Source organism: Xiphophorus maculatus, chromosome 7, assembly GCF_002775205.1.
Source record: "Xiphophorus maculatus strain JP 163 A chromosome 7, X_maculatus-5.0-male, whole genome shotgun sequence".
Taxonomy (NCBI): Eukaryota; Metazoa; Chordata; class Actinopteri; order Cyprinodontiformes; family Poeciliidae; genus Xiphophorus; species Xiphophorus maculatus.
The window spans coordinates 16677917-16696824 of NC_036449.1; positions in this window are offsets into that span (position 1 = coordinate 16677917).

Below are 18908 nucleotides of genomic sequence, written 5' to 3' on the forward strand. Positions count from 1 at the left end.
CAATCAATGAAGGTCTTCCCACCCCATCCACTGAAAGTCAAAGCCAACCTATCTGGGGCCACTCAGTGCTGTTCTGTCAAATCTGTGAATCAAGCCCATATTTCTTGAAGTCATGTTGTGCAAGTCCTCACTCCAGGTTGTGTGTGCTCTCGCACCTAATATACAAAGTATCTATTGAAATATGCATGAGAGCCATGATGCCTGCACTAAAAATACACTCAAGCAGGGAATACATTGACAGCTCTGTTATTGAGCTCTCCTTGAGCTTCTTCTGACACGGCAGCCACAGATCGCTCTCAAGGCTCATGTATTATCAAAAACATGCAACAACTCTCACGCATCGCTCTTCTGACACATTTCCCCACTCTTACCGACAGTCACCCTTTTTTTATCTTGATCACTCTGAAACCACAACACTTTCCAAATCAGCCTACAATAGTTATTAAATCAATAAAAACAACTTAATTTAAATCAATAACTTGTTGCTCCACTTTGAGAAATATGCACTGCAAAAAACTGATGGGTTAAAACATCAGTTTTCTGTTAGTTTTGTTAACACCATCCTGGGTCTAATATGGACTGGACAAGCCTGAGTTAATTACAGGAGGGTTTGTTTTCAGGTTTGGCTCAGCACACTGGATAAAGTTTTCCAACACAAAACATTTGTCGAAGTCACATCATTTGCAAATGTTTCACATCATCACTGACTGAGGGAGAAAAAGCTTACCTTATTGGAAAATAAAAGTTCTCCGGTGATTTACCAGGTCTTTTGTTCCCGTTTCATTGTGCAAACCCTGGCCTGACTTTACATCAAGAAATCGCTTGAATAGAACATCTCTAGCAACATAAAATAGATTGAAATGTCTTATAAAGCAACACATTGTGCCCCAAAAAACAACAGCACATGAGAAAAAAAGTAACTGGCACCTATCATTCTACAATGGGTTACAATGTCATTTCCTGGGGCTTTGGGTCTCCAGCAAAAATGAAAACATGGAACAATGGATAAACTTCTCAGGATTTACCAATCTACCAAAAGTACTTCAGGAGTATATCAACAACACATCCAGTAGGTCACAAAACAACCCAAAACAAATTTGCGTCAATGTTAATGATTCAGCAATAACAAAGAGAGTGGGCACAAAAGACATCCGAAACTTAAACTACTGATGACCAAAAAGAAGAAATGTCTGGGACAATATTGTGTGGACTGACAGGCAAAGGATAAACTTTGTGGAAGATGTGTGTCCTGTCATATCTTTAAAAAAATAAATAAATAAATAAATAAAAACAGAGAAAAAGCCCTTCATTTTGTGGGTTGGCTTGTGCATTTCAACACATCCACCTCTATATTAAAACAGAGTGCTTTGTATTGGCCTAGTCAAACTCTGGACTGAATTCCATCTGAGATGCTGTGGAATAACCTTAAACAAGCCTCCAGTGTGACACATTGGAGGAATTGATGGTCACAATAAGAGCAAGTTTCTATAAGCTCGTTAATAGTCAAGTCTGAAAAAATGCTGTATTAAATAGCAAAGCTTTCTTCTGGGCATTCGTGCACATAGCATGCGTGTGCATGTTCATGTTCATGCAAGCCTATATGAGTGTGTGAGCATGGTGATGGTGCGGGGAACAGAATTTTTGTCATTGCAATATCAAGTTTAAAAAAATTGAAAGTGTAATTTACTCTATTTGTTTCAGTATTTTTATGTGAGCTTCTCGTAGACTTTGTCCATATGCAAGTTTGCCCATGTTTTGTACTGCATTACAAAGCATGGGCAAACTTCCTTACACCAGGTAGGTGATCAGAAATTTCAAACACATTATATTATGTCACCTGCATAAATTAAGGTCAGATTGATTGATTGCACACATTAATTTGTTGACTTTCTTGAATATTTATAGCCAACGATGGTGCACAATTTAGTGGTTATAAGAAGAAGGGAGGACCATACTTACACAGGTTTAACTGCGGTTCAACCTCAAGTCAACATGTGTGCTATAGTAAAGGGCAGTTTGACCAGCCATCTTTATAGTACTCCCCTGAATTCTTTGTTAATGTGTGTGAGACCTCATTTTTACTGCCGTAAATGTTTTAGAGGGCAGAGTTTTATGCCACATTAGCTGCTGTTCTACCATAAAGGGCATTAAGAGGATAGACATGATCTGCATGAAAGGTCACCTTGTGTTTCAAATAAACTCGTATAAAAAACCAGGACTTTTGTTTTTCAAATCCTCCTGTATTATTGGTTATGTTACAGGGTTTCTTCATCATGATTAAATTTCTGTTAACTCCACTGTTTAAGCGAAAAAGTTTTTCTGTTTCAGAGTTCGGACTACATTGGAAAACGTCGGTACTAGCTGCACTTCTGTAATTGGTCAGAATTTAGAAAGGTGCTATGAAACAAATTCGTGTAACTTTAATAAGAGTCCATGGCTCCAGGTTGCAGCTCCCAAGGTGCTGCTCCGAGTTAGCCAACATTTATCACATAAACATCTAACACCACTCCTGCTAAAGCAGACAAATGCCTTCCTGCTCTGCAACCACTTCCCCAGCCATCAGAATCAGGCCAACAAATCCAGCTTTAATAGTTATCTATGGACTCTCTCGCATGTAATGAACACCCACATTTATTTCTCTGCTTTCTCCCGATGAGGGTAAGTGGATCAATTAGTGAAGACTACAAGTTCAGCATCTTTACACATAGTATCAATTGTTAAGCAGAGCAACAGAAGGTCCCAGGATTATCTCAGATCTGTACCTCCCCTCGCTCCCCAACCTTTCTCTGTTCTCCTCCAGATTTAAAGCCAGCCTCATTACAAATGATCCACTGATACACACAACCTTGGCACACACCTTAGCGCTAATGGCCCACAGATTGATTTTTAATTAGTATCACTTCTGGATGGGCGCCAATTCAGCTGGACTTTTATGAAAAACTGATCACTTTTTAACTTTAAGCCTTAAGAGGTGGAAATTAAATATTTCAAGGTTTAACAAAGTTCAAAAGCATGAAACAAATATTCCTAAAGTTTAAAATCCTTTTAAGTTATTGAATTTGAAGTGTTTCTTAAGCGAAAAACCCATGTATTAGTGCAAAGGTGACGCTAAAGACTTACAAAAGTTAAGAGAAGAGTGGCTGTGCAGTAGATGAAAAATGGGTCAGGTCAGATACTGTCTCAGGGTTGCTGAAAGTTTAGGGCCAGCTAAATGTCAGTTCGCATTAGCCAGAGTCTGTATCAGATGAGCTAAAAAGAGTGCACCCTTTGAGTTCAGCTGGCTCGCGTTCATTATTAAAGTGCGCCCAGCTTGTTCAAACTGGGCCAGTATTTATGATAGCAAAAAGAGAAATGAACAGCATCTGTAACATTTTATATCCAGATGGACTCAGTGGGGAAAGCTGTATGGACCCCATGACTTGTACTGCACATAAAATTCAGAAATAAATTATTTATATTGGGTTTTGAACAGATTTCCCAGTTCATCGATTTAGCTTTATCATAGGAATTCAAATCATCAAAATTATGAATGTACTCAAATAAAATAAGTTAATTAGCCAAGAAGGAAGGGCTTAATTTGGAGGTAGCTTAAAACATCCAACAGTCAGTCAAAACACAGTGCAGGCTTTGTAAATGCATAGACCACAATCTCAGAACATCAGAGTCCGACATGAGGACCCTTCGGGTTTTACATGACACAAGGAGGCCTTAACAGACTTCTGGCACTAGGGATATAGAAATATCCCAGTGGCTCAGTGTATGAAGGTTCTTGATACCTGGGAAAATTGAAGTTGTGTTGCAAGCAATCACTAAAAACATGATATCTGCATCTGTTATCTGGATATTGGATTCTTTACAACATACTGTCTTGTCTTAAACCATACCTCAAAAATTCTGCATAGAAGATGCACTGGTTAAATGAGACCAAAACCTTTTGGCCTGCATGCAAAACATTATGTGTATCACCTTAAACACACCATCACCCCATATTGGTGACAGCATCATTGCATGGGGATGCTTTTTCCCATGTGAGGACAGGGAAGCCAGTTAGAGTTGATGGGAAAATGGATGCAGTTAAAACTAACACCCTTAAATAATCAAATGGAATAGTTAAACATATATTTGTATATACTGCAGATGGTTTCATTTTTTACATAGAATTACATAAAAAATATATAGAAGCATGTGGTATTGAATGGATCAGACTCATTTTGGCCCAGTCAAAGTCCAGACTTAAATACATTTTTAACTTTATGACCAGAATTAAAAATCAATGTTTTCAGTTACAAAGAAAAGCTGAACAACTAGTCTCCAGACATGCTTCACTTCACAAGTTTGAGCTACTTTGGGTTGGTCTAACTCGTAAAATTATAAATAGTATACTGACTTTTGAAACTGTAAAGTGATGTACTATAAATTATACATAATCAAAAACTCACTACAAACCCTCCCCCCAAAAAACATAGATTAAACACTGGGTTAAACACTGGCGAGATTCCATCACAGGGAGCAGGTTGTTGAAAGAGGAGCTAAAATCTGTTTTCAGCTGTTTCCTCAAACTAACCCTGTCCTTTAACATCAGCTGAGGTCAAGGTCTTCAAGCCCTGTTGTCATTGCTTTCCAAGATCCAGCAGTTCACTGTGTTATTTGGCTGGTGAACTAATTTCTGTACTATAATGCTATCTACTCTTCTTGTACGCATTTTGTGCAAACAGTAATAATAACATGGACAAAGACATAAAATTAAATTATACAGCTTTTTCTTCTAAGCCAATTAACAGCTTGAGACTTCATATTTATTCTTTACTCTTTTTCATCTAGTGTAATGTTTTATATGTTGATAGCATTTTATCTTTATTATCTCGCAATTATAAGAAGTGTTCAATTGGATTTGTTGCTGCTGTTTTTTGGGGGGTAACTTTGTAACACCTGTCCCGGAACAAGGAATAAAAACTATCATTTGAATAAATCTAGAACATTTACTTTATTTAGTCACTAATATACACAGTGTCTATAGAGTCAGTAGAGACTAGTAGAGTAGAGTTAATTTAGAGATTAAAAAATTTACTAATATGAATAATGAAAACAATTCCTCTACAGTCAAAACAGATTCCTGCAGATCACACCCACTACACTTTGTACAGCTGAAGTTGATGAGCAAACAGCCTTTCAGCTGCTGTAGAGATTAATTTGAGGTTTAAATTGGTCCTTAATGTAAATTAAACTAAATTAATTTTCCCAAGAATCACTTCCATAACTCAGATATTCGTATCTTTATCCCACATGGGAACCTTCTTGAGAGTTACTTCACAATTGAGTATTTTCCGGGTGACATGGTTTCTTTTTAGGTGCATATGAACTATTTGGTAATAAGAAAATGCTAAAGGCAAGCCTGGGATTTTTTTTAATCAAATAAACCTTGTCTTAAATTATCAATCATGAAAATAACCTGTCCTGGTTGTTTTTAAATGTTCTTGAGTATAAGTTACATTACTTTCATTCATGCCGCATTTTCTGCAATTTAGAGTCTGTTTACCACAGCTGTTTACATTTCACGACAAATTTACTATATAGAACTGTGTACATCATAATGTGTGTTTTTGGTCCCCATGATGCCTTATGAAACAACAACACTGGTTCAGATTTATGAGCAAAACTGAACACTTTCAGCTGCTTGAGTTGCTGTGATTGAGATGGTGTCTCCTCTCCTCTTGGGGAAAGTTTAAAGACCTGTGCTGCTTCTGTTCTTCAGCTTGACCTACTAGTTTATCAACAACTTGTTTCATTTGCTGTATTTTCATATTACCTTTGTGGTCAGGTCAAAATAAGAAAGTGCTTAATTTTCCTGGTTAACATCTATGTACAAAATTATTAACACCTGTCATTCAGTCCATATAGTATTCTTTCATTCTCTTACTTTTAAGACTATTTTTTAAAGAAAGGGATGCAATTTTAAACTACCTCGTTACTGGGGGTAGTTTAGAATTGTCTGAGTGTACTGGGAAACCACACAGCAATGCATCCGACCTAACAATTCACTCAACAGTAATTTATTGGTGTGATCCATCATTATCATGTTTTATTATGGCCACCGCCAGAGATATAATTCACAAATAGGCACACGTTTGTAGAGATGACAGCAAGGGAGAAGAATGTCCTTTACATTCGTCCTCTGCAAGGAGCCTTCAGGAGTCTCTGAGCCCTGTTCTGCAAGAGAACCAAGCTTAGAAAGAGCAGGGTAGCCTGGGATCTGGGGAGCAGGAGCCAGGCCTGTTAGCCTACTACATTTTGGGCCAGCAGGACTCCCATTAAGTGCCAGTGAGGGCAGGAAAGAGAAAGACAGATAGAGCACAACACAGCAGCAGCATAGCTGTGTTGGTGCCACGTCACATGACCACCTTTTGTATCCTGTAGCCATAACTCACTGCCGGTACACAGGAATTGATCCCAAGCTGGACACTCCCATGAGGAGCCTTGGCACTCAGCGGACTTTGATTCGTCAGATTAATTCAATGGGGATTCCAGGCCTTTGTCTCCAGCCAAACACTTAACATCCCCCGAATTTGTATCCAGCAAAGGTTGGGTCCCATGTTTATTTGGGTAATGAATTGCTGTAATTAATGCACCTATTGATTCCCCCTCAGTGTCTCCTACAAAGGCCAGTCCGATTTCTAATTTAACGGGAGTAGGAGCGTTAGCAAGAGGATAAGGGAAGGGGAGGAGAGCCTGGTATAGGCAAAACAATTGCACTGTGTGCTCGTGGATTGGGAGTGTAATTGTTCAATGAATCACATTTGAATACATTCAATTAGATACGTTAAATTGTGAGTTTGATCTCAGTCAGCATGTCTTTGTTCCCCCTATCTTCTTGTAATAAAAATGTAAATCCTTGGAGAGCACCTGAGCAGTGGCGGCATTTGCCAGCCAGATAGCGTCTCAGAGCTCTGGGGTCATGCTAATAACCACAATGCAATTTTCTCACACAAACAGGCGAAAGTACATTTGCATATAATCCCCTGGAATTATGACTGTAGTAATTTTTGTCATTGTGCCCTTCAGAGTACGTCTGCACAAAAGATTTAATGACTTGACTTCCTCTGAATGAGATGAGAAAACAAGCATTTATAGGATTTTCTTTTCTTTTATGCAATATTAAAATTTTTGAAACTTACCAGTATGTATCTAGTGGAATTTTATGTTTAACCATTTTATTAGGTGTTTTATCTCGTTAAACCATTCGCATACATTGTGTTGACCTATCTCTGTTACAGAATATGTTTCTTTATTGTCTGAATGCAAAATGAAGGAAATGTGTTGTACTTGGCATGTATTACTAATAGTAGACAGTGCATATACCTATGTATGTGTGGTATATATAAAAATATAAGTACTTGCCTTGGAACACCTAATGTTTCAATTATCATTTTTAAAAAAAAAAGAGTAATTCTGGTGCCTTTAATTTTGTTTTGGCTCTTAAGCTTTAAACAGTGTATCAGACTCCTTGCTTTTTCTGATCCAGATCTTTGTGTGGCTCGTTTAAAAGCTGTCCATGTCCTACCTTGCCGTGAGGCTGTGTGGCTGTGCCCTGCATAAACACCTGGTCACTGCCACTATGCAACATCTGACCAAAGAACAATGGACAGCCAGCTGGTCCATCTATTATTGTTTGTTGCTGTTCACCTTAAGAGCTGCTTCTTTCCCCCTGTGAGTAATTACACAAAAACGAGCCTTTGACCTTTGATTGCGCATTGGAAAAAAACTTTAGGGGTAATATTGTCAATGTGTGCATTGATCAGAACCGTAATTACAGCTAAATACCTTGACAATCGAGTGGTGGGTGGCTTTTCTGTGGGCAAGAGGTCAGCTGGGGAGTAATAAATTAAAACATGGGACAAAAAGATAAGATTACTCTCATTGTGAAGTAGATTCATTCTTGCTCATGTGCAAGATTTAAATCAGTTTGATATTTAAAGACACAACTGCTTCTGTGAGGCCCAACAATGAAACAGACTTGCCTGTTCAACTCATTAATAATATGGTTTAACTAAATCATAGCCAGCAGTTCAGTCTATTGCTTGGTTTTCACCATTCCACCGTCAGCGATAATGAGTAATGATTCATTCTAACATCCCAGATTTTCTCAGAGCCTATAGCATGCTTTATTAAAGACAAAATAGGTAGAAAACTAATTAAGCTGACCAAATAGGAATGACGGCATGCCCAACTGCCAGAGCCAAGTAAGGGCTTGAAAAATGGCTCCCCTGCAATTTCAATTAATCAGTTGTATTTTGCTTAATTTTGTTTGACGTTGGCAGAGGATACGTCCTCCGGGAGTATCTGTCCTTTGACCGCTAATGCTTTAGTAATTCCCCCATCAGTGGAATCCATGATTGAAACAATTCAAGTGTGTGCCTACCCGAGAGTATGGGTGTGTGTGTGTGCGTGCACATTTAGGAGAGTTTGCACACAGGTTTTATCCTGCAGACCGTGACGAGTATGGAGGTTGATTGCAAAGCCCACACAACTGAGTGTGGAAGCTGATTAACCTTACAGTGACTCCAGAAACATGTGACCACCATCTTTTCCTCTCCTCACCAACCCCTAGCCCAGGAAAGAGATGTTGAACCTAACCCCTCCAGCAGTGATGAATTAACAATAGAACAATTCAATGCCCTAGTAATTACAAAACACTTTGGACAAGGCGACATTTTTCAGCTCTGCCACACAGGTTTTGTCGACATTGGTGGCTTTCACCTGGAATGCCGGGGCTCTTTCCTCTCCCTAACTTTGTTTTCTCTGACGCAGATTAGATCTGCCACCCCATTACAGATTCATTTTCCTAATTTTTCATGTCTGCGCCGCGCCCCATCTGCACAGGGCTGATAATTGTGGGGACCAGCCCTGGTGATTAACATCAGCAGAATTAATTACGCCCGCCATTAAGGCTCCAGGTTGCACACAATGATCAAGAGAAATTAACTTTCTCCCAGGCCCCTAAATCATCTCACCTTCAAGTGGAGTGATGGCAAAGAGACAGGCCGAGAGTTCTGGACCCCGAACAGCACCTTCTTAACCAAACACGAGGTGCGCATCCTGTCTCTAACCATAGAGATTATAGCTGCAGCTGATGTGTATCAATTACCCCACCGTATGTGATGGGATGAGCGAGGGGTGTCCAGAGCCTGGTGACTAATGAGCCTGGGTTACAGCCACCCTGCAACTGGAGACCAAAGAACGGACAGTTCCTTTGGCCCAAGAGTACCCACCAGATGCTAAAAGACTCTGTTTACTGGCCAGCCAAACAGGTATACTGTACCAACACAAGACTTAATTTACATGCTAGTGTGACTCTGAAATCTTTCATCCAAAAACTTGCTGAATTACTTAATTACCAAAGTCCTTGGTTAATGCTTAGTTAGTTAGTTAGTTAGTTAGTTAGTTAGTTAGTTAGTTAGTTAGTTAGTTAGTTAGTCAAAAATTGTGGCCTAGTTTTTTGGGTGATATAGGAAACTGTGAGGAGGTTCATCAAAGATTGCCATTTTAAATAGACTGATAGCAACTATTCAGAACCACCTACAAACCAATTTTCAAAAAAAGGACTTGTGAAAAAAATGCTGCAAGTAGTTGGCTTGAATTGACATGAAAGTGTATATTTGTCAGGATCTGTGTTTTTCTGTGTTTATTTAGAGTTTTCCTTGTCTTTGAGTCTCTTCGTTGTCCTGTCCTCCCCTTGATTGTTCCCAGGTGTGTCTCGTTCTGTGATTACCCTCCAGTGTATTTAACTCCACCTGTGTTCCTTGTTCCTCGTCGGGTCCTCGTCTCATTTGGCGTCTTGTCTAATGTGTTCCGAGTCCTTCGTGTTAACCATTTGTTTTAACGGTTACTACCGGCGTCGAGCCCTGGTTTCTGCTTGGCCGTGCTGCCCGTTGTATTGGTCCATGTTGGACTGAGTTGTTCTGGACATTATTCATGAAAATCATTCATTTATCGCATTCCTGGGTCTACAGTGTCTGCCTCACCACCTCTCACCACCCGCACTTCATGACAATATTGTACTTTTAAACAAGTAGAAGGTGGTGCAGAGGGCCTCTTCCCTGTCCCTAAGTTGTCACAGGCAACCTTGTGCTTTTTTCTAGTAAAACTAACATGTACGTAAAGTATTTGTGATTTGTAGAGTTTTTTTCTGTAATTGTAAAACAAAAAAATCTGTGACTAATCAGTTCCTTAAAAATATTGTTAAAATATTAGTTTGTCTCATTGTTGTTAATCCAGGGACATGTAATGTCTCCTCTTATATTGTATCATTATATCATTTATCGAGTTTATTTACCAAATTCATTTGTTTGTCTATAAATGAATTACACATTGTAAGTTTATTGTCTTTATTTTGTACCTCATAATTTTGAATGCACAAGTGAAATAAAAACTGAAAATCATATAAATGATTTGCAGTGTTTCCTCAGAGGCAAACTGTGAGACTTTTCTTTTTTATGCTTTTCTGGGACTTTTTGTTTTTATGCTTTTCTTAGTGTGCAGTCGCACCTCTTACCCAATGAACGCTGGAGATTTCAACCAGCCCTGTCAAACTACCCTGCAAGGATAAAATGGGGACAGAAAATTGGTGGATTGAAGTTACTTCACAATTAATGTAATAATTCTACATAAGTTTCTGGCTATTTCAACCCGCTCTTTGGAAGATGAGAGGGGAAAACACATTAGAAGAATCAACTATTGTCATCTTGTTTAGATTTTAATCTAAACAAGGGTTGCTTAAATTGTTTAATAAAAAAATTAGAATGGAATTTTTTATGCAAGTTTTTTAAGTCTAACCAAATATCAGGAAACAATCTTTTTCATGTCAAAGAAAGCCAATTAGATGGCATGACTTATTTCTTAAGCAACGGGGTGTTTACTGTATGTGTGCTCTTGTGTATACTGTATGTGTGCCTCAATAACAGAAAGCAATCTGTTTGTAAACTATGCTAATGGAGAGGACCTCATGTCCCCCACAGCAGGGAGAACAGTGGTAATGTCAGGAGGAGATAAGCAAATTGCATCTGTATTGTATTGACTTGTCAAGGTTAAGCAGTATGAGTAGGAGGAAGGAGTAAAAGGTGAAAACTCTGCAGCGTTCTTAGCCATTGGTTTTTAAGCTGAACAAGAAGACATGAAAGACTATGGGAAGCTGGTGAATATAAACTGGAACAAGAAAGGACAAAGTGATTCTGCTTTGATAGAACCATGGTTCTGTACTGCAGACTGAGTCCTGTTGTGATAGCAATCATGTAGAGCAGACACACGTTTGTTTGGGGAGGGTTCAGCTCTCTGCTCTCGTTTAGACTGATTTGATTTAGCTCCACAGGATCTAATTAAGCTCCAGCCCAAAGCTCTTCAGAGTTGCAGCAGTCATATTGTGAACATCAGGTTTTGAAAAATGGCCACGAGTGATTAGACCTGTTAATGTGTGTGTTTTTTTTTTGTTTTTTTTATGAACAGGCATCAAAATGATAGAATAATAGCTGTCAATAGATATGTGGCAATAAAACTGACAATTGTCAGGCAGGAGGATCGTATAAATTTAAATGATAGGAAAGTGCAAAGGAGGGCTGTAAAAAACAAAAAACAGAAACTGTAGCAATAATGACTGTGCCAAGTTAACTTGGACAAAAGTGCAAAAAAATCAGTGTGTGCATAGCCTGAGGTTCATCCCATGGTGATTGTCACAGTGCCTCCTTTTCCCTCTAATTAGCTGTTGCAGCTTTGCTTGAATTTGGTGTATAATCCCCTGGATGAGGTGCAGTCAGCATCTTTTCCTTTTCCTAAAAGCATGAGAGGTGCAGTATCATCAACTCTATCTTCTCTCCAACACCGCCTCTGGATGATTTAATAAGGTTAAAAGACTAGTCAGCAATTACCCCCTGCTCAGTGGAGGAAAACTCTGAACGCACAATTGCATTACAGCTGTAGATAAATGCCAGACACTACATCCACAAAGAAAGTGGCTATCTCCTCTTTTAAATAGCTTTTTTAGTTTCAGGGAAACTGATGGGCTATAGGACTTCTGTTAACAAGTTTTATTATTTTTAATTCCCTGAGTGTGGTGGTGTCTCTGCATCTGAACCTGATAATGGTCCAAGTGAGACAGTCCAGAGAGTGTCATGGAGTGACATTTATTGCCTCTGCTGTGTGGAAACAGGTAAGCAGAGCACACCATCTACAAAGTAGTCCCCTTTGACACCAGCACTCTACAAATCAGGGCTGAAAGGGGAGCTGCAGGCCAGAATGGGGGCACTGACACAGAGGTCCTTTAGAGTTCCACCATGACCCAGGAATGTAACGAAGCAAAGGCAGAACAAGCAGACATCTGGGATTTGTCTGGCAACGCGTTAGATTTCACTAACTACACCTACAGAAGGGAGAGATGTGTCCAGTCTCTGCCTGTCCCACAAAACTTACACCAGACTCTCTTAAAAGCAGTAAAAGTTTTTAACTGGGTTATCCTCACAACCGCAAGAAGATATGAACGGCCGCGTGGTGGGGGGTATCGGCTCCATTGAAATTAGCCCTCCTTGTTGCTCCCATTAGATAATACTTCCTGTATTAGTGGGGCAGCACTGATAGCAGGCAGATTTACAGCTCTCTGCGGCAGGCAAGCTCACTCCAACATGGGGTCGTGCTCATTAAACAGAGGATGTCATCACTCTACGCCACCGCTGCATGTTACATGTCACACACATCCTCAGAAAGGCCAGCCTTTTGTCCACCTCCGTCCACAACATCCTCTAAATCTGTCACTGCCACCTGGACGAGGGACGTGTCACCGAGGCAAACCCTCTCCTTCTTCGTACCGTGGACATCGAGGGAGATTTGCAGATGGAAGCTCAAAACAGCCAGTCTGCTTTATGTGTGGACGGATGTGTGGGAACAGGGTGCCAGCCCATCCACATGGGGCGAGGTGTGGGCGTGACGCTCATTGCAAAACCCAACTCTGTACACCGGCCAGATAAGCAGAACAAGACGAGATAAGAGAGCATGGCTGAATACAGCAAAGCACTGCAGATACTCTGATTCTGCCGTCAGATCAAGCAGCCTGTGCACCCCGTCTAAACATTTACACCACTGTTTAGCCATGAGTATATGAGTTATGATAGCGTGACTTTAATTAACTACTTGCTGTTGTACTTTAGTCACCACAGGAGAAAGTTGCTTAAATGTTGGCTTTGCCAAATGCTCCATTTCTACTGTTATGTCTCTAAGAGAGCCAAGCAGCTAAAGGCTGATGTCACTATAAGAGATTTTTAAGGATTTTTGAAGTGTATCTCTGTTATAAGGTTATGGACAGTAAATTATTTTTTACCTGCAGTTAAAAACTCTTGGCATCTTCATTTGGTATAAATCCAGAATAAAGTATTAGAAAGGTTGAAACTAACAGCCAGCCAAAACTAAGGTCAGAATCACCATAAATCAACTTCCACCTAAAAGATATTATAGCTTTCTGTGTTATTTTATTAATCTTTAAACAATTACTGTATTCATTTTGTACATTCTATTACAAAGCTAGATCTGGAGGCTAAAGCTAATTGTTAATCCCAGAGGAACTGAGACCACAGGTGACGTCTACTTCCTTAAAACAATATTAATTGTTTTGAGAGCATCCTCATGTTCTCCTTCTGATATGTAGCATGTATCAACATAGATGAATTTGGCGTTTCTGCATTAGCTTTTACAAAATAACATTGATATAGCGCTTTAGTGCCATAGGATTAGCACAGCTAACTTTTTAGTTAACAGTGCTTACCACTGCAGATAGGGATGGTAAAAACCAAAGATATTACAGCAGTAAGTCCACAGGTGTGGTTGTGGCTCAGTCCTGCATTTGGAAAATGGTAGGTTTTGATTTCTGCTTCTTCCTCTGCCACATGTCGATATCCTCCTAAGTAAGGTACTTGATCCAAGGATGCCTAGAAGTTTGTTTTTTTATTGGTCTGTTGATAGCACTGTTACCTTGCAGCAAGAATCCTCTTTATCCAAATCCTGCCCTGGGGTGTTTCTGCGTGGAGTTTGCATGTTCTTCCTCTGCATGTGTACGTTCTCTCCAGGTACTCCAGCTTCCTTCTTCACTCCAAAAACTGTTCGAACAATAAAGTGCGTGTGCATATTTCTTTGTCCTTTTTGTTTTGATGTTCTCTTTCACTGGATAGGTGACGTGTCCAGGGCGAATCTTGCCTCTTGCACAATGACTGCTGCAGATATGCACCAGCCCTGAAACTTCGTAGGCAGTATAGACAATTGACGAATGTTTCTGAGTGCAACCAGGTCAATGTGGCTCTAGTGTAAATTGCTTTGAGTGGTCACCATACCAGTAAATGCTATAAGTAGAAGTGAAGTAAAAACAAATCAGATAAAAAATATTTATAATTGGAGCTTTATCCTATTATTTTAAGTTGTGTTAAATGTAGAATGCAAAAATGATCAAGATCAATATTAAAGGGATATACTGTACAGTAAATGGGGCTGCTTTGGCTGGTCAGACCTCAGAATAAAGTCTGCTAAAGTCATTTAACAGTATTGAATTGGCTCTATTTGAAGCAATTCAAATAAAGTGTAAATTACACAGCCTTAATTTTCTCTTGACTAACTATTCTGGTGGAAAACCCTACATGTTATGTTTCAATGCATGTTTCAAACATGCATTGAAACATGCACAAACTAATCTGAATTTATGCTAAATGAACATACCACAAGAGCTACCTACAGCAGGTAAGATAGTCCTGCTTATAACCTATTAACATCTCATTTTAAAATCACAAACTAGACACACTGAAAGGTCAGTGTTATTAATATTTCATTTAAAAAAAGATCATGTAGCTCAAGATAAAGAGAAAAGTGAATGGTTTCTTGAGGCTTTCCCTCAATACTCAAAGACAAGTAAAAGAAATTAATAGTGAGCTTGAAGATCAACATCAGGCTTAAGGCTCCCTCCAAAGTTGAATTTAAGCACTGCATGCGGATTCTGAAGAATATTGCAAGCCACCCCTTTGTTTTGACCAGAGCACCTATCAGAGAAAAAATTCAAGACAGAAAATGTGAAGTTATGTCTTGAATAAGTTCTGTCAAAAGCATGCGATACGTTCAGGAAAAATAATTGGTGTCATATTTTTGTTGTGGTGTTTTAGAATCGATGAGGCTTTCCTCTTGAAATCTTTACAAACCTTGTTTGGATTTTTTTTCTTATGAGGACATAATGAAAACTGTTTTCTATAAAGCTCACTGATAGTAATCATAATCTAACTAGATAAAGGGCTGTGGAGTATTTGCCTGGGTTGACTTGCAAAATGACCCACGCCAGCAGTGGTTATTATACCGCATTAGTCACCGACTCCTGGGACCTTGCAGGCCTTACGCTCATTCGTCCTTAAACAGACTATTATCTAATTCCAAACATTGTGAAAACGCATGCCTCTTCTTCCTGCAAATTCTTGACTGAATGAGAACTGCTTCATGTTTAGGAATCCATACACCAGTTTTATAGATTTTTGAACATGCCCTCATGTCCCATGAGGTGCAAAGGTCATATTTCATCTGCTTGATAATGATGCAGATTGTATATATGGAGTCCAAGCAGTGGCATCAGACCTCATGTTTACAGAAATGTAGCTGCTCTCTCTCATCATCAACAGCACAATCATTCTCAGAGACGGTTAAGCGCAGGGGAAAGAAAAGGAGTCGACCCTTCAAGATGGATGTGTGTTATTGTTTGTGGGATGACAGTTTGTTTCAATCAGGTCCTTGGTGCTCTAATCCCAGGTAGGGCTCTTAAAGTGCTGAGTCAGTTACTGCCTCATCGATCCATCACAGTGGGTTAGTGGTGGGCAGGTGTACTCCGCAGTACTCCCAGGAGACAGAGGAAACACCTGCCCTGTGCTGCTCGGGACTTCATCATCCCGCCGTTCCTTTGTCTCGTTGTGCCTGGAGCTCAACGTCGGGCCACAGAAAACTGTGAAAGCAGCACTTTTGTGCTCGTTTGTTGCTCCGTGCACAGGAATTAAGGGACGGCAAAGATGGTTTTCCCCTGTCTCCCCCATCCTTCCCCCCTTACTTATTTCTCACCCAGGAAGAAGGGACACGCATTGAATGGACCGCACACAATTGCCTTTGGGCTGCACAGATCACTACGAGCTTTTAAAAAGATTAGTCTTACAGGGTGGCACAGAGGAACAAACTGCGCCTTACCCGAATAATCCTCGTACTAATAAATACATCCAGAGTAATCAAAAGGAATACTTCTTAATCTTACATGTGTAAAGGTCAATGAATTTCAAAGTTCAATAAGAGATTGCATTGTGCTTACTATTACATCTGAGACAAGTGTGCTGGAGAGAGGCAGGGAAGAGAGTCTATGTTTCTCCTGCTGCAGGCAGTCAATTAGTGCCAGAAGGAAACACAGCACTCCTCTGTTGCTCTCAGCTGAGGAGCTGTAAATAAAGACTTTTATTACTACACACTATCTGTGTCTCTTCTTTGGACATCAATAGGCCAGTGCACTGGACGGTTTCCAGGCATAATAAACTTCTCTCTTTTTTTGTTCTTTTAAAATGACATAGAAAGTTATTCAAAAGTGAGAAAAAAAAACTAATATTTGATTTTTTTTTTTTGTAATTGTATCAGAATTAATCTCAGAAAATCCATTTCATTTGGAAAAGGAAATCCTGCAAATATGAGCTGTTTTTTTTCCCGTTTGGATCATCATTTCACTACATGCATTCATTATTTTTTAATCAAAAATGTTGCACACCTTACAGAGATGCACATAATTTTATTTGATTTAGATATATTTTGAATTTTTCCACCATTGGTGTACAGTACATGAATCCTTTAAACCCTTGTAGAAGATTTAAATAAAAACAACCAGGAATTTTGGTTAATAAGAAAGGAAGAACCCCAAGAAAACAAAAGAAAGCAACCTAACTCACTGGAGTTATATTGGTGACCCAGTCCCTGGTCAAATATGAACTCACAAAGCCCTGACAGTATTTAACACAACAGGACTGGATTATAGGTATGACACAGTATACAAGGTTATGCTAACCAACAAATGGCCAACAAATGTCAAAAATTAATGTATTTTGTTTTGGAATGGAATGGAAATGCACACAGAAGGAAGGTAACTTAATGAAAAGCTTAATTTAATAATAGAAAGTTCAACAAACCAGCATGGCTGAAATACTGGGAGGTATATGAGGCAACAGGAGTGGCAACAGGTATGGAAACAAGCAAATCCAACATTGACTGAAAACAAACCATGAGAATGAATACCAGGAGTGACTACTGGGACAACTAGCAGATGAGCGTGATTAAATGATTCCAAAACCATAGAAAGTGGCTGTCCATGGGGAAAAATACATACACACGGTGACTGAAAGAGAACACAAATATGAGTAAACACTCACTGTACAAAATCCAGATAACTAAGCTCTGAACCAAAGACAAAACGGAGCCATTTTTTATAGTGGCAGTCAAGGCTACCAGCATTACACTGAAAAGAAATAGACATTTCCAAAATTAGTAAGCAAGAAATATTTGGGTTAAATTGATCCTATTTATTTAATATTTTTGACTCAGTTGTGCATAAAAACGTGTGCTTTTATTGATAAATTAACTTAGCCATGAACATTTATAATTGTAATACTGTAATTATAAATATTCGGTGTTTTTTTTGGGATGGGGGGGTGCATGTTGGACTGCCTAGCATTAGCTTGCACTAACTACTCAGCTAAATGACTAGTTATTTTTCATCAACACAACCTATTAGCATGATTATACATTATTCTACCATGTTAGCATTCATTGCTGTGGACGAGGTTCTTTGAACTCTGATCCAATTACATTTGAGGAGGCTCCTGCTGTGCTTTAAAATTTAACACAAAGATTACATTGAATCCAAAGTTTCTAAGCTAAAGGACGTGAAGAAAATATGATCCTTGGTTCAATATACTTTAGATCATTGAGGCTAATCAATGCAATATATTTAATTTACCTGAGTAAATTAAATATTACTCATGTAAATATGAAATAATTATTTAAATAATTTTTTATTATTTCTCCTCGTACAGCAGGTACAAATTTGGGTGTCTGAAAAACCAAAACACTGTGGAACAGCAACCAACTTTAGCTTCTGAAAAATGTAATCCTGATTCTATTTATATTTGGTGTGATTTACACTCTGTTTCCTTCACACAGAGCAAGAGAGCAGGAAACAGATGCTAGGAATTGTTCTGTCCCTAAATTCCTCAGAGAGAAATTCTTGTCAACACCAACGTGTGAGGCTGGCTTTGTACTTGCATGCGAAAAGGTAGTAGACAGTGACTAAATTGACTCCATGGTTTCCCTGCTCCAAATGTCCATTTCCTCACAGTTTTCCACTTGCGTACGTCCGTCCGTCCAAGCCCAGGTTAGAGGCGACACGGTTCCCCAGAGGAGTCATGCAGCCAGTCTATGCTTTCTCAGGACAAGGTCAACCTTAACGCCCTCAGGCACAAATAGCAGGGAGGGAGGCTGTATTTGAAAAGAGCATTAGGTTCACAACATCATCTCAGTGACAGAGATAACAGTAACAAACAGTGCGAATGTTTTTAAAGCTAATGAGCAATACTTTAAATGAATAAATCATTTGCAGGCAGTATCCCTCAAAGGAGGATCCGCAATGCAACAGCTAATAGGTCAATAATAAAAATGAACTCCCTCGTAATTATATTAATGGCAAAAAACTAATAGAACAACTTTAATTAGGATTTGGAATTATTGCACATAATCAAGTACCCAGACATTTGACACAGGGGGAAACAGTAATTTCCTATCAAAGAATATTGTTTGACATTTACAAGGTGATATGATTTGCAGCTGGAGGG